Below are 17,232 nucleotides of genomic sequence, written 5' to 3' on the forward strand. Positions count from 1 at the left end.
CCTCGTTAATATTTGTATTTGTGTTTGAATTTTTTGTCGCTGTAGTCTTTTTCGCGGCTTTATTTCCATGGGAGTTGCAATATTCAAAGATAAATTTCAGTTTTTCTTAAACCGAGGCCCTGTGAGTTGATGTTCAGAAAATTCTTTTGCAGCACGTGCGCAATGTGTACACAGATCATCAACAACATATGAGTTGGAACTAAAAGGAACGCAGGTAATATAGTTGAAAGATATTTCCTATTTGCGGTGGCGCACACCAAACTGGGGACCGAAAATGCAGTCGAAGATTCCAGATGCCTTATATTGTGAGGCAAAGGCGTCGAAGGCGCCAACGACAGCAAGCACGCTGTACACAGGTGGCCGACGACATTGAAGACAGCGACAATTCCCAGCGCAAAGGGGTCATGCAAGAAATTGACCCCAACTTGCGCTCTCGCACGAGAGGACGCTCCAGCTCACGAGGGCGCTCCCGCTCCAGAGGGCGTTCTCGATCCAGAGGACAACCCAGCTCTGGAGAATCTTCTGGTGCTGACCCGCAACCCCGAGGACCTGGGGCAAGATCGAGGTCCCGTTCACAGTCGACCCCAAGAGCAACCTGGGCCGATCGAGTCAAGAACGGAGGCCTTGGGAAACCAGGACAACCGACAAGGACAAGGTCTAGGAGTACTAATGGTAGGGCACAGCCGGAACGTGAGTCAAATCCCCGAATATTGGCATTAGAATCAGAAAATAGGAAATTAAGGCAAGAACTGTCTGAGCTCAGGGAGGCTTTCAAATCCTTTAAAGAAAGGTCCGAAACACCCCGTAGTCAGATGGAGACAACGGCTCCAAAATCCTTGGCCGGCAAACCTAAACGTAAAGCCCCCCACCCCGTTCCCATTAGCGAAACAGAGGAGGAAGATTTAGAAACCTCCGAGGCAGAGGAGATGGGAGAGAGTGAGGCACCCCCCAAACACAAAAAAGTCAGAATAGGTGCAAGGTTAGCCACATTAGACAGGACTCTGGCGAAAATCATGGAGCTCATCACTAATCTAGATGCTCGAGTGGGTCAACTAGAAAGGCCCAAAGTTAAGGCAAAGGCAAGCGCAGCGGCTGCATCGGCAGTCCACAGAGGCACAAACGGTAGCCCGAGCGCGGACTTTAGGGGTTGGGGTAGTGAACCAGCGGTATCATAATGGCTTCAAACGACAACAATAACATTAAAATATGGCAGTGGAATTGCGCGAGTTTCCGAAGGCGCAAGGCTCCCCTGCAGCAGCTCATTAGATCGGCCAAAGTTAAGCCGCACGTTATTCTCTTACAGGAAACACTAGCTAAGGAGGATATCTCTCTACCGGGTTACAACTCCGAAACCTTGACCATTCCAGGGGGTCGCGGAATAGCGACTTTGGTTCGAAAGGGTACCTCCTATGAAACTCACGAGCTTCCCAAGTACAAGGTTGGTCTAGAAGCACAAATGATCGAACTCATCCTGAAGAACAAAAAAGCAGCTAACGTGTACATAGCTAACGTTTATAGCTCTCCGCAAGATAGGAAAAGGGATTTTAAGACCCTCTTGGGCCGCATTTCCAGTAAGGCAGATACAGCCCCACTCGTAGTGGCTGGGGACTTCAATGCTCCCAACAAAGAATGGGGCTATGGTCATCAGAGCGTCAAGGGTACTAATTTAGCAACCACGGCAAGTGAATTAAAATTTGCTCTTATTACAGATGCTAACTTCCCCAGGAGAACTGGTACCTCCACTACCAGAGATACAACCCTCGATCTTACATTCCTTCGGGGAATTGAAGGCTCATGGGACAATCTGCAGGAGAATTTACGAAGTGATCACTACATAATTGAAGTCATCTTACAGACGCAACCACCACCACTAAGGAAATATGAATACGTGAATTGGGATCTCTTCCGTAAGCTGCGTAGGGAAACCAGCAAAGATGACGAATCTTATGAGGAGCTTTTAGATCAACTAAAGGCAACGATTAATAAAGCTACTAAAGTAGTCTCAACAGAAATCGAAGTCCCAAAAATGGACTCCAAGCTAGCTCACATGCTGGAAGCGGAAAACGCCCTTCTAACCAGATGGAAGAGTCACAGACTCAATAGAAGACTTAGAGCCAAGGTCGCCCAAGTTAATCGTGATATCGAAACAAACGCGGCTCAACTTTCGCGTCAACAATGGGACGAAACGTGCTTAGAAACAGACGGCAGATTGCGCAGAGGAGGCAAATAGAACCTATTGAAGAGCCTACTTAATGACAAGCTCTCCAGAGGTACTACAAACCTCGCCATAAACAGGCTCGTCAATAAACAGATAACTATAGGGCGGACAGCAACAGAGGTCGCGAACGACCTCGCACACATGTACCTGCCACTTAAGAATGAATGTGAAAACGAAGAAGAAATAAGCGAACCTTACTCCGGAATATCGCAACCGGACTTGGACAGTGACTTCACTGCAGCTGAGATAAGGCATGTACTTTTTAATTTAAATGGGAGATCTGCCCCGGGTCCGGATGGCATCACAAATAAACTTTTGCGAAACCTGGACGATGATGCTATCGACATAATCACGGTCAAAATTAATAGTCACTGGAGATCCGGCACTGTCCCACCGGAATGGAGGGAGGTCAAGGTGACGTTTATACCGAAACCCGGCAAACCACTAACAAAGGAGAACCTCAGGCCCATATCACTTACATCCTGTATTGGCAAAGTAGCCGAACATGCTATTCATAACAGGATAATAGAACACATAGAAAACCAGGAGCTTTTCAGACACAATCTCATAGGCTTTCGGAAGGCATTATCCACACAGGACGCCATGCTCATGATCAAACGGGCTATTATTGACGACCCTAGCAGGGACGTAAAGGGCCTCCTGGGTCTGGATCTTAACAAAGCATTTGATACGGTTGCACATAAACATATCCTACATGAAATCTCAACCTTGAACCTGGGAAGCAATTTTTACAATTATGTGAGGTCCTTTCTAGCTAATCGGACAGCTCGGGTCAAACTCGGGATAGTCACAGGCGGTCCATACAATTTAGGCAACAACGGCACACCACAAGGTTCAGTATTGTCCCCACTCCTCTTTAACATTGCCATGCACAGGCTCTCGGAGGAATTGTCCAAAATCCCGAGCTTGGGGCACGTCATATACGCTGACGATATCACAGTGTGGGTCCCAAGGGGGTCACTCGCAGCACTAGAGCAGACACTACAGGCAGCGGTAGACACCACAGAATCCTTCCATAAGGGCACCGGACTCAGGCTATCACCTAGTAAATCTGAGCTGCTGCTCTTCAGACAGGGGAGACAAGGTGTTAGAAACCTTGTGCCTTTAGAAACTCTGAAAAATCACAGACAACACAGGACGGGTTATACCCAGAGTAGAGCAAATAAAAATTCTGGGTCTTCTCATTGACGCAAGGAGCTGTAACGCTACGGCCCTAAACCGTCTCACAGGTTAGGCCATCAGTACTTTAAAGCTCCTGGGCAGGGTCTCAAACCGAAATGCAGGCCTCAAGGAGGACAATCTCATCAGAGCATATCATGCATTTTTCATCAGTCATGTGACGTACATTGCATCATACCTGAACTGGGGGAAGGGAGAGAAGGCTAAGCTAAACGCACTTATACGCTCCGGACTCAAAAGGGCTCTGGGACTCCCGCACGGAACGAGTACCGAACTCCTCAACAAGTTAGGACTTCATAACACTATAGATGAGCTCATTGAGGCACATTCGCTGTCACAAATTGCAAGACTCTCCAACACTAAGCCAGGGTGTAAAATTCTAGATGAAGTCGGAATACTGCCTCGAGGAGGAGACGTCTCTAAGTTCAATATACCCAAGGAAGTGGAGACACAATTAGTTGTAGACCCCATACCTAGAAATATTCATCCTTTGTACAACAAGGGCAGAAGGGACGCCAGGGCCAAATGTATTCTGGGTAAACTGCACCAACAACACAGCTCAGCTCTTTTTGTCGATGCAACTAGTTATGGATCGGGCAACCGCTACGCTATTGCCGTGGTCGATGAGAGCGGTAAATTAATAAACGCGGCGTCACTAAGAACGAGCTCCATTCATGCCGCCGAAGAAGCAAGCATAGCACTTGCAATTACAATGAGGAAAGGCTCCACGATTTTCTCCTATTCCCGTACAGCTATTAGGAATTACTCAGCCGGCTTCGTCTCAGTGCAAGCACACAAGTTACTTATACACAGTATTAATACTCATAATTACGACCAACTGGATAGCCCACACCTAGTCTGGTTTCCGGCTCATCAGGGCCACTCGGTCAGCCCCAGTGGCTGTAATCCTAACGAGCAAGCTCACTCTGCTGTGCGAGATCTCACATGCCGCGCATCAGATCAGGAACTGCTCCAGGATGACTGCGGCTCCTACAAAGACCCACTTACTACTTTTCACGAGATCACCTCACACTATAGGGACGGCAGGAGGTTTTTTCCTCCCCCCCATCAGAAGCTCAACCGAGCTCAGGCAGTCACATTAAGAATGATTCAAACTAAATCTTATCCCACACCTATTGTGCTTAACAAAATTGACCGGGATTTTCCCGCGGAATGTAAAAGTTGTGGACACACTCCGTGTCTATTTGATCATATGTTCTGGCTGTGCCCCAACCAAAGGGCTTCAGATCTCAACAGTGAGCAGGACTGGAGTCAGCGCATATCCAGCGAAGTCCTCCAAGATCAACTTCTGGCCGCCCGGAGAGCTCACGACATCGGGAAAGCCTGTGGCCTACCGGTGCCTACGTGGGCGGAGCCACCGACTTAGCCTGGGGGCTTGTGCCCTCGGACCCTAGTTTCTCTGGACTAAAATAAAGTTCTTGCCATGCCATGCCATGCCACGAAGTTTGTCTGCAACAGATGTGTTTGGGGGGGGCATAAGTTCACGTAAGTTATCTGCACATAGTTAATAGGCTTGGTATCTGCAGGTCGTTGCATGGAACATTTAAAACCCGCCCACTCCACTCAAGCCAAAGACATTGAATGCAATGAAAGGCAGGAAGAACGATTGAGAATCTAAAGCGGAATTGGCGCATTGAGAGAACCCAGCAGCTGACACCAAGGAGAGCCAGATAATGTGATAGAGACAGCGGAGTTGCGGGAACATGCCAAATTACAGCCCGATTTCGAGGAGAGCTGTGCTCGCAAGCGAAGCCAAGCATGTGTGTTTCATCAAATTTGCATCGATGTCGCCTTTAGTCAGGGTTATGCGCACCTCATCGGCCATGCAAAGAGCCTGGACTGCAAATACTGTCACGTGCCGGATACGCTGTGGCATATCTCTTGCGACTGTCCAGACTACTTGCACGAATGGCAGACGCTGTCACCTGCATTGACAAGCAGTAAAGGCTATCAGAATGACTATGTCGAATTCTTTGGGTGGCCAACACAGTAGCAAAAGCAGCTATGAGCGCAGTTGTAGACTATTTGTTAGAGACTGTATTATAAGCCCGTGACAACCTAAGATTAGAAAGGCTATATGTAGGTCGTTAAACACGACGCAATTTGAATGAAGGTACCTGTGAAGTACGTTTGCCTATTTGGCAGCGTCGAAAAATTTCAGTTGAGTGTTGAAAATGGCGCTTTTGTCCATACAAAGCTGTCGGTCTGCTCCATATAGATCTGTCTGCGTCACTGGTTTCAGGATAAACCATGAACATACTAGCAAATTTTATGAGTGACCTTAGTATTATCGCTCAGCCAAAGTTATTACTTCAGCTTGAATAAGCTTTAATAGTACATTTAACCTAGCATTCACATTACTAAAGCGAAGTCATTGAGCTGTGAGTGAACTCAAGCAGGCTAGGTTTTATTTATGAGGTGAATGACAGTGCGGCTATTTCGTGACGATGCCTTTTTTCACTACTAATGCCTTTCGGCGCTTTTCGCCTTCCTACAAGAGGTCGCGTTCGACGCAACGCCAGCTTGACCAGTCCCGAATGCGAGAAACGCCGAGACCCTGGAGACCCGGAGACCCTGGTTCGATTCCCACCGGCTGATCTTGCAAGATGTTTTTTATTTATGAAGTGCCTTCTGGGATTTATCACTCACGACCAACGCCGCTGACGCCGACAACGACACCGACGACACCGGCTTTTCTGCGACATGAGCTCCTTAACGCTGTCGCATTGAAAGGCATCGCTACAATATCGCCGCACAGGCGCACTGGGTTTTACGCCCAAGCGTACGTGTCCTGTCTGTGATGCCAGCAAGATTAAGTCGAAGGCCGACTAGCTGGAGGAGGGATGTGAGCGCCGGAAGGAGAGGGGTGCACCGGGGAAGGGACGGAAGTGCGCGAGGTGGAGCAGGGAGGCAGGAGGTGAAGCGTCTTCGAAGAGGAGGGTAGGCGGTGACGTTCTGTGTTCACCTCGTTTCCTTGTATACATTACGGATAGTCTGGCAGTTGCTACAGACTCCGTGTGCGCTGTGGATGTACCGGGCTCGTCTGGCGATCCTGAAGCCGAGCGAGAAGGTAGGAGCTTGGCGCTCCATCGCTTTTTCGTTTCCTCGTCGGAATCTTTCATCGCTGTCTCTATTGCAATACGGCAATTATATGGACACTCGAGGCTCGTTCGGCCATCACTTCCACCGTCGTGTTGTCGAGCTACAGACGGCGCACGCGCATATGTGTGGATAATTAGAAGCCTTCCACAGGCGCGAAAGACGCACAATGCGTTTGGCTTCAAAAATAAAGAAGCCAAAAGAGCGAACCCTTGTGAAACACTCAATCGGCTCTGCAGCCAAGCCAGGACAACGTTCAACCTCCCGCTGCTTCCACTGCGCGCACAAGTAGTAACGAGAATCAAGCGTCTTTCTCTTCTTTAGATCACTATTATCAAGGAGTAACGTTTCTGCCGTACAGCTGTGCGCATACAATGATCCGACAGAACCGTGTAGACCACGAACACTGGTGGTTTTCCTTCTGTCTCATTTTGTGCACAATTGAAGTTGACCTCCTGGAGCGCTGGCGGCAGTGCTCTTTATCATGCCATCGTATATGAATTATTACTGACAGCGCGAAAAAATCAAGCACGGAAAAGGAAGATCTTCTTTGTCCATGTTTGATTTGTTCGCGTTGCAAGTAGTAACGCTGATGTGCTGACGCGCCCAGCTAAATAAATTATGGGGTTTTACGTGCGAAAAACCACCGTCTGAGGATCTCAAGCCCCAACGCTAAACATTGCTACTGGTCTGAATTGTTCACCCTTCGGTGGCAAATGCCCCAATTTCGTACCCATTCGACCTTTACTTGTGCAGAGTACCGGGCCAGGGCATACTAGCTCAGGTCGCCTCAATACCTTTTTTATAATTAATTATCGCTCTTGCATACAACGTTTTCGAGCACTGTTATTCGCACTAAGAGCTACATTGTAAAAGGTTTCGGAAATTGTCCCTGGAATGGAAATTTAGTCTTTCGGTGCTTACAGACTCCGCCGGAAACTTATAGACACACAACTACACGATTGCTGTTGTAAAAAACCAAAGCCGTCCGACATTGTTGAGTGGTCTTGTGGAACGCCTGTCAGCTGTGCCCGTTCGCTTGGTTTACTTGTCTCGCACTATACATCGTTCTTCAGCATAAAATTTGCATTCTATAATTGTGTCCCACATGAGTGCCTTTTATTTCGCGCCTTTATTTGCGTAGCGCCGCTTGAGAGTCACGGAACTTATCCTTCAAGAAATATCCTTCAAGAAGTTAGGTTACCTTTTCTATGTTGCATACTTAGAGGGTGGCTTTTTAAAGGACATGCTACGAGCGTTTCAAGTAGAGGCTGCGCTTCGCGTTCGGGTTTAGGGACTCAACTTGCACACGTACCCTCAAGCCAATTTCGAGCCGTCAGGCCACTCCTAAGCACAAAAAGTTGCTCCCACATTATGCATGCGGCTAAATTATTCAAAGTAAAGGCAGGGAGTGCTTCTTTTGCTATTGTCCGAAGCAGCGGGAACATGCTGACAAAATTTTGCAACAGCGTTTTTGTCTGGCAGTTGTACACTTCGGTAGAATTTTCGCCTGGATTGTGTTGGCTTTCAAAGCTCAGAGCCACTGAAAGAGACCTCGCGAGAAACTTGGTCTACGTATCAGCACAGGAAAGGCAAAATTACACGCAAGAAGTGTAAGAAAAGAGACAAAAAAAAAAGAAAGCAATAGAGTCTAATGTATTCATGCAGTTAATTTGAGTTCGCATAAACAGTGTCGCCTACTCAACTTTTACGGAAGACGGTGACGAGCGAAAGAAAATAAATGGAACTGGCCGTTGAAAAAACGACACGCTATCGTAATAAGTTTAAGAATTACTTAACCACTCGTGTTGTAAGCACGTGTCTTCAATACGAGAATAATATCTCTGGTTGGCCTCTTAACGATATGTAGCTCCATATTTCCTTCGGCCCAATAGGTCTTGTAATGCTTCTTTTTTTTGTTAAGTCGGTGCATATTTTGTCATGGAAGGTTCGGCCAAAGGAGCCATGAGTAATTGTCGTGAAAGCCTTTTGTTGCTTCATTCTCATGTTGAAAACTTTAAAACGCTGCCACGTTATGCTCTCAAACCGCAGACGATACACTTGCAGAAAGCTGCGAAACACATATTATACCTCGCGTTATAAATGGCCCAATAAAACTGACACTGTGTGTTCGCTATTGTGAATCAGAGTGAATGTTTAAACGGAAGCGCCGGAGGCACTCCTCTAAGCAAGTGTATATGAATCATGTATTTCTAATTAAAAAATTCAAATTTATCGCTGTACATCAGAGTAACTCCATAGTCTAAACAAAGGGTTGGCCTGCCTTTGTCTCACAGCAATAACTGTAGTTAATTATTCATCTGCAAATTGGATGCGGATACAAGACAGGAACTCGAGTATAACCCCGGAATTTTGTTTTACATTAGTTCGGTTATGGAAAAAGGTTTGCTCTGGGTAATTTGAATACTCTTCTGGCGGTAAATGCTTCGCGTTTTGGACAAGGCAGGTAGTAGTCGCGGGATACTTATGTTTCTTTATGAACAGCGACAAGTTTGCCTATATACTATAGTATAACAGTTCGCTAACACATATACATCATTAGTCAATGGAATAAATGAAAAAGAAAGGTATACTTGAAACATTTCACAATTGTTTAGAATACCAGAAACCCAAGCTACAAACAGAGCTTGGTTCACCTTAGCAAATACACATGCATCACGCATAATGTAAGTCTTCGCATCACACGTTACAAGCTTAAGCAGCCTCGAACCATGCTGCGTGCCATTAAGAGAAGTATGTACTATACCGCTCCCTGGGTCAGCTGCTTGGTGAGTTGCACGCAAAAGGGAGCATTATGTGCATTTCGAGAACGGATGCATGCTATCCGTAAGTAGAACAAGCGGCATCTCGTAGGAGTTGGCATAGCTTGTCTCGTAAAACGGGTCAAGAATAAGTGCGTTGGTCTTTCGGCACAGCGAAGTGGTGCGGCTTAGATGTAAAAGTACTTTCAATGAAACCGAAATTAGTTGAACTTCGTGCTTTTTTTGTTTTGTGCTATAAACTGCATTCATCGTTTCAGTTCAACGACGCAACTGTGACTGACGACAGTAGGACAGCGAAATGGTTAGGACGTATTGAGTCGTTGCTGTTCTTCAGTAGTTAATATCACAGTCATAAAGCACCTTTTAGCTTCCGGAAAGCTTTTTTTGTTTCTTTGTTTTTTTTTCGCGTATATGCGTTACACTTATCTCGCTTAGTACCTCTGGCGCCTTAACCATGCTCTAGCGTCCACGCACAGTCTACCAGCATCTCACTACATCGTTCTCCGCTAGATATTTGACAAGCAAGGGACGTTGTCCGCTGAACATAAAGAAATATTCTGTCCCTTCCACCCAAAAAAAAAAGAATAATTTTTACGAGAGAAAAGAAAAACGAAACTATATTCAAAATTTTGTACAATGTAACTCGTGCCAGGTGTTAACTATGAGGAGGAACCTACAAACACAGAACCCATAGACTCTTCGCTCGCAGAGCTATATCCAGACCAAATGAGAAAGAAAAAGATATACGAAAAATACGCACTGAAATGTGCAGCGCACACTTACTATGCAAAACACTAATAGTTTAAATAATAAAATTTCTCCCCAACGTTCTTAATTAAAACACTGCTGGGGGACACTGTGGCGCTGCGGTGTATTGTAAGGAACTTTCATTTGTTCTCGTGGGTGGACAACGAAAGACAAAAGAGATAAGGTGTGGTACTTTCTTGGCAGCGAAGTTTTGAAACGCCCCATCATGCCACCGTGAACGCCATCGTTGTATTCTTCGTTATCATAATTTGTTGTCGATGCCGCATCATTCCATCGTCATCGTCGCCGCTGCTGTCCTGTCGTTGTCGATCGTAACGCCGTCGCCGCGTTGTCGTTTTCGTGGCACGGTTGTCGTAATGCCACTGTCGTCGTCAAGGCGCCCTCGTTCTCGCACCATCGCTATTGTTTTACCGCAGCCATGTTGAGATCGTTGACAATAGCGTTACAGAGCAAATGATTTAGGCAGCAAAACGTGCCCGCCCGTGTGGCCTTGACTCATGAGCTGTTTTGATAAAATGTGAAATGCAGGCAACCTTGGTCCCCTGCCTTTTACGTTAGGTTGTATAATGCATATATAGAAATGACATCAGGAAGTGAGCTATTAAAAATACGCTCACACTCATAACGACAATGAAGAGCACTAATTGTCAACGCGCAAGTATCGAAATGAAAAACAGGGTTCTTGACTTAATTTGAGCCACACAATTCAAATATGCAAATTAGTAGCTAAATTATGTAGCTAATGCAAAATATGTAGGTAGACAAAACGAAGGTCATGTTGTTTGCTTCCGCTTGGAGATACTGAGATTGCTTTTTTGCATTCCGCCTAATTGTATAATTAATCTTGAATAAATAATCAACTTCTCAATAATTATAACTAGATTAAAAGTGTCGATGAGAAAATTAATTGTAGAGCAACATAAAAAACTTTTCATACTGCTTTGTGTTTTTCAATACGTGCTACATAAACGTATTTCTACGCCGAGCGAGAAAGAAGCTTGCGAATGCACACAAAGTGCCTCGAGCGACCAGTCTACCGGCAGTTTCCCGTGTATTCGCTTAGAAAATTATTTTTATGTAGCACGTATTGAGCAACAGAAAGCTGTATCGGGAGTTTCTCATGTTGCTCTACAATTTTCTCATTGAAGCTTTCCATGTATTAATAATAATTGAGAAGCTGAATAATTATTAAAGACTAATTATGGGATTACGCGAAATGCAAGAAAAAATAATTATCTGTCTCTAAGCGACAGCAAAAAACATTACCTTGGTTCAATGCAGCTACGTGGCTCTTGCATATTTCTAAAGTTTGGCTCAAGTTACGTGCAATTCCCTGTATAGTGGGGGTGAAATTTAAAACAATGTCTACATAAGTGTTCCGACAATGGAAGAAAGTAATTAGGAAACGAATGGAGCATAATAATAATGTATCAATGACGAAAGTAGAGAGGCGCTCAGGCACTGGCACACTGAATACAGAAATGGCGCATATTTTTCTCTTTCTGCGGATGGGGTGACACTGTGACATATGTTTATCAAGGACCCTGCAGGTTCCGCACTTGTACTCGTACCTCTATAGAATTCGTTGCGCACCAATCACGTTGAAGTCATTGCCCTCTATTTCGTCTTGATGTAGAGGCGTTTACTCATCACTAGTGGAGCATGCGCGTCACAGAAAGCAGCATCGTGTAATTGAATCTCGAATTAATGGCAAAAGAAGTTAGCCCACAAAGAGGCTCATGATGAGCACAAGACTTCATTGCCATCTAGTAGGAAGACAGCAGTGTTGTGGGAGTCTGCAAAACAGTGGGAACTTAACCACAAGATCTTTTACAAGTCTATCTGCCATAGCTGCGGCTCCTATGGCAAACTCGACAATACAGCGTAACTTCGGCAAGCAGCTTTCCTCGTCACTATGCTGCTACTGAGGCATGTCCCGCCCTTTAAGGGCCTCAATACAAAGTATGACAAAAATGCATCACCACTTTGAAGTACCCTGCACTGCGAGGAGTATTTGTTTTGCAGCTGCACTTTTGTTACGCTGTTACCATTTTACACATTTTGACAACTCTCTTGCTTCCGCTGTCGTCCATTGCCGAGCTGAAGTTCGCTCTGAAGTAGTCTTCGCTGCTGCCAGCACTCGTGGCAAATAAAAGTACATGGACCAGTTTTACTTTGCTAGAGAAATAACACTGTGTCACCGCTTCAACCATTGCGGCTTGTTTACACTTGTAAACAGTGGAAATCTATGAAGCCTTTACGTTCTCACTGACAAGTGTGCGTACGACGATCAGATGTTTTGTGTGTCAAGCACACCAGTGAGCGATTACTTGCAAAGTCTTTGTCTTGCTTCAGCTTTATCGTCAACGCGAAATAAAGGGACTAAGAGACAACAGCACTGTGTGCCAATGTTTCCTATCGACCGGCGTCTCGAAAGAGTCATCGCACGTCGAAAGCTCGCTGTCCTTGATGACCCGACGGGAAAGATGAGACAGGGTGATCCGCCCACAGTTATTTGCTTGCGAATGAACGAAACTCATCTGTAAAATGTCACTGGGAATAATACAGGAGAGAACCATCTTGGTAAGATAGACCTGGGGTACATTTGTGGACACATGTAGCCTGCCTTTGTGTCGTTATTATCAACACATGTGTTAAGCTGGGAAAAGAAAAACGCCACAGTTCTCCATACCTATACGAAATACGAGAGACTAACAAACATAATTTTCCTCTTTACATAGCTCATCAGCACTGCTACTACGCTTCATGTTCTGTGCCAAATTGAAACTGGTGAGTCCTACTCGGCGCAGTAGGGGTGTGAGCAATGGGTATCTCCGTCTGTAGCAACAGGCTATCCACTACGCAGATGAGGAACCACAATGCCTTACATGAAATGACAGCAGTACAGCGCACATGACAGAAACTGCACCCCTGATCACATTGCAAGGTGGGCACATTCTACAAAGCGTGGGTGCGTAGCATTGCGTACATCCAGCAACGTTCGTAGAACCATGAACTGCCAATTAAGCGAGTAAAGCAACATTGACATGAAATGTCTGCCGCAGTTTTATTTGTTTTATAGCTGTCGACGCGGTAACTACAGCATCCTGCCTCAGTCTCTCGGCAGAGTGACGAAATATTCGCTTGGAACCATTTTGAATGCGGCCAGTCCGAAACGCGTTCTAAGTACAGGGCTGCTTCGCACGTCAAGCCGTAGGCGGCAGTTTCGGGACGTAAGGCAGAGGTTGTGGTCACGTGTAATTGCAAACAACTGATACAAGCACCTACACCGTGGATTTGCTGCTGAAAGCTGAAGGCAGTCTGCGCCCGATGTGATTAGAGGGAAGACGAACTGAGAGTTAGCATTTGCCTTAGAAGCGACAGCAAAGCATCATGATTAACACAAGGGTAGAATGTGGCGAATCAAGAAATGAATAAAGATGGAAGGGCAGGTTTGGAAGCTCGCAGGAATGTTGTGCAGGTAATAGCAACGTTTTAGGCGATAGAGAAAGCTAGGCTTTTGATAGTAAATATGAAGTCCGCAGCTTCCTGACACAATAAATAGAAGAGAGCGAGAAAAAATGCTTGGATTTTCAGTACTTATCAAATGTCATGTCCCAGCCCTATACTTCGAATCGCCTTACACCTCCTGCACATCAATCAACTATAGGTGCTTGTACATCAACGACAAGTGAGCTTCAGGGTTATGCATATTGATAACCTCAAAGAGTACATAGCTAACACCTTCAGGATCACCTTCCTAATCTGCAAAAGCTATTTGTGTATAGGTCACACGGGATTGTACGGGAGTGAAGGAACCAATAAAATTGCCTGGGAATGCAAGTTTCCTATATCCACAGACAAGACCCTGGCGGTCGAATACTAAGAAAGCCCAGAAACAAATTATCGTGACCGCACTGCGCACTATCCTCAACTTCATCCAAACCGAGCGGGGGAGCAACGAACACTTATTTGCTAGTCGTAAAAAAAGAAAAAAAAACTTCTTTCCTTGCGCCTATGAGCTTCCTTCGCGGTATACACTCAGTTGGAAAACACCGTTCCCCCTTTACATCCTTCTTCCTTATTCCGCTAGACCACGAATAGTCTCGACATGTCTTTATAATCCTGAACAGTCCTCCCTACCCACTGCTGTCACCCTCCAAACTTCTTAACGGGTGACACAGGCCAACGGTGACCAACGGTGACCAAGAGAATTTTTCAGAATGATGAATTGCAGCAATTGAAAATGCCGCCCGCGAGCCCCTCGAACGGCCGATTCGATTCGCACTACCATTGAACAGCGTTCAACAACGTAAACATTTTTGGAAAACAATGAACCACACGAGCATCAGAACGATGCAAACGAATGCCTTGCTTTTCGGAGCTTTCTAGTATGTAATTGAAAGCATTGGTACTCTAGTGGCAATGGCGTAAGGCTGCTGGTTTCGCCTAAGGCTCCTCCACAGTAGTACCGAAGCGTCAGCTGATGGAGAGACTTCATTTTGGCCGTGAGGGCCGTGAGTCTGATTTCCAGCCGCCGCAGCTGCATTCCACGTGGCCGGAAGGTAATAACGTCCGTGAACGGAGGTTTGGGTGTGCGTTAAAGAACACCATGTGGTTTATAGTCATCTTGAGCATTCCACATCAATGTATAATTGGCGGCGTATTCTTTACGATGTTAAAACCGAATGATAGACCGATGAATCAATAAGTCAATCAATATTATTCTTTGTTGCATCCACAAGTGACGTTTATTTTCTTTAGCATGAAGGTGAATGCTTATGTGTTTTCTGGTAGAGTGTAAAACAGGGCGCCTGGTAGGCAAACTGACATAAAATAACACAAGTGCCTCGTTTACTTCCATTGCGATGGATATTCGAAGTGAAGTCCTGGAAGTTACGTTGTTTGAAATAACGCTAAACGACCGTCATCGCCCGTGCTGAAAATCCGCATAAGGCCTATGGTTTTAACCCACCGTAGTTGCTTAGAGGCTTTGGTGTGGCGCTGCTAAGCACCATGTCGCGGGATCAAATCCCGGTCACGGCAGCCGCATTTAGATGAAGGTGAAATGCAAAAAAATACCCGTGTACTCAAATTTAGATGTAAGTTAAAGACCCACATGAGGCCAAAATTAATCCAGAGTCCACCACAACAACATTGTCTAATGATCACATCGTGGGTATTGCACGTAAAATCCCCATAATTTAACTTTATTAAAGCCCCTGTTTATCACCAACTGCCGTTCTCGGTGTGCACAAAGAAACCTTGCAACCAAGTTGTCCTTGGCAGACGTGGTCGTAGCCATCGTGTCGATCATTTATACGGTTATTTTGAAATGTTCGGACCGAGAGCCGGAGTTTATTTGCAAACTGCTTTCAAAATCGTTATTTATGGGGTGCCGAATATGCAATGCCATTTTTTTAATGTTACCGCTAACGCGCGTGTCTAGCGGATGCTTCTGCTGCACCCAAGCGCGCTTCATATCGCCAACGGCTGCTGCTCCCTTGGCAGGCAAAGCAAAGCGAAAGCGTTGCTTTGGTCGTCATCACTCGCGAGAAAACTTAGATGCCGGCGACGCGATAAGGCCGTGCATTGCCACGTCGCGTTCCCAGTCAAGACGCTCGGAGCCGATGCATCGCGAACCCAGCAGCTACCGCTAGACGACGCTTGCACAGTGCGCTTACAGGCTGCCCTAAGCCGGTAACTTGACCAGTGGCTTACAGCCTGCCCTAAGCCGGTCACTTGACCACTCTGGACAAGCTTAGATGCACGCTGTAAGCATGCGGACGCTTGTTCTGAGCTGCACTTCGCCCACCTGGCTTTCCTGCTCCCACCTCTTTGGCATCCTTCCTCCGACTTCACTGTTTTTCCTGTTACAGCAGTACAGCCGGTCACCGCAAAAGGGGAACTGTTGCAGTGTCTTTCGCAGTATAACACATTGTGACTTGTGGTGTGCTGCCGTAGTACCTTGCCCTGTGATTGCAAGTGCGACTTTCCTCCCTGCGCCTCATATCGCTGCCTGGAAAATCCGAGTGAACTTTGGCGCCTTTGCTGCCACGACAGACATTTCATGTGCCACGGGCAACGTGCTGTCGGAAACCGTCCGCAGATGGGAACGGCAAACGGTATTGTGACAATTTTGTGGAATCCACTACCATGTTTATTTCGTCTTATCTGTTCTCTTAACATTTGTCATATTGATGACTGAGTTTATATTTATCAGGCTTAACATCAGATGTCTTGGCAGCGACAAGTAAGAGGAAGCCCTTATCATAGCATGGGCACTACGTAGTCCCAATCTTTTGTTTCAGCTACTAGGAAATGCTAACGTCTTTAGAAATGTGATTGGCGTCTTCGGCTTAATAATCGTGCTTGACACGCTTGACGTCAGTGGCTGCGTGTATAATTTCACTCACGTTTCTTAGCACTACCTGGAACGAGGGCTGCATAAAACCCATGCATGATCTAGCGTTTGCACGATTCGCTGCAAATATGTCAAGATGTCATGGCATCCTTGGACGCCCCTACCGAGAGAAAGACGTTAGCGAGAAGCTTGGTCGCAGTTGGGGCAGTCTGTGCGTCGGGTGCGCGCTGAAAATGAACGATTCGTTTAACGAGAACACAGGCCTTACAACGGGTAGTTTACGTACCATAGCGACGTTTGGACATCTTTGCGTGGTCCTCCATATTTAGGAACCTAACGTCTTGGATGTGGCACTACGCAGACTACTTACGAGCGCGTTATCACATATCGCTTGACCAGTCGTGAATCATGGCCTGCCGTGCGCTCTTAAAAAGGCGGCCCATTTCCGACCCGTTGATGCTGCGTCATGTGCGCGCAGGCCTCGCGCCACATAGAAGTTTAGCTACCGCGCCGATCGTTTTTAGGGGAATGACGGCCTAACAAAAAGTACAATCGGGGACAAATCAACCGCGAACAGCGGATCGTGTGGACGATAGTGCAATCAGCGCAACCTGCTGGCCATGCTCAATTTAGGCGGTGAGTGCTCGAGTACATGTCCCACTGCGATATGTTCGACCACGGTTTCCTGCGCGCTAGTTTTTTCATACCGCCGCAGTAGCGCGCCGCGTACATTGCCGTGAAAGCAGCTGTTCTTGCCACGCGGTGTTGCCTAAAGTAAG

The sequence above is a fragment of the Dermacentor andersoni genome, chromosome 5, assembly GCF_023375885.2.
Source record: "Dermacentor andersoni chromosome 5, qqDerAnde1_hic_scaffold, whole genome shotgun sequence".
Taxonomy (NCBI): Eukaryota; Metazoa; Arthropoda; class Arachnida; order Ixodida; family Ixodidae; genus Dermacentor; species Dermacentor andersoni.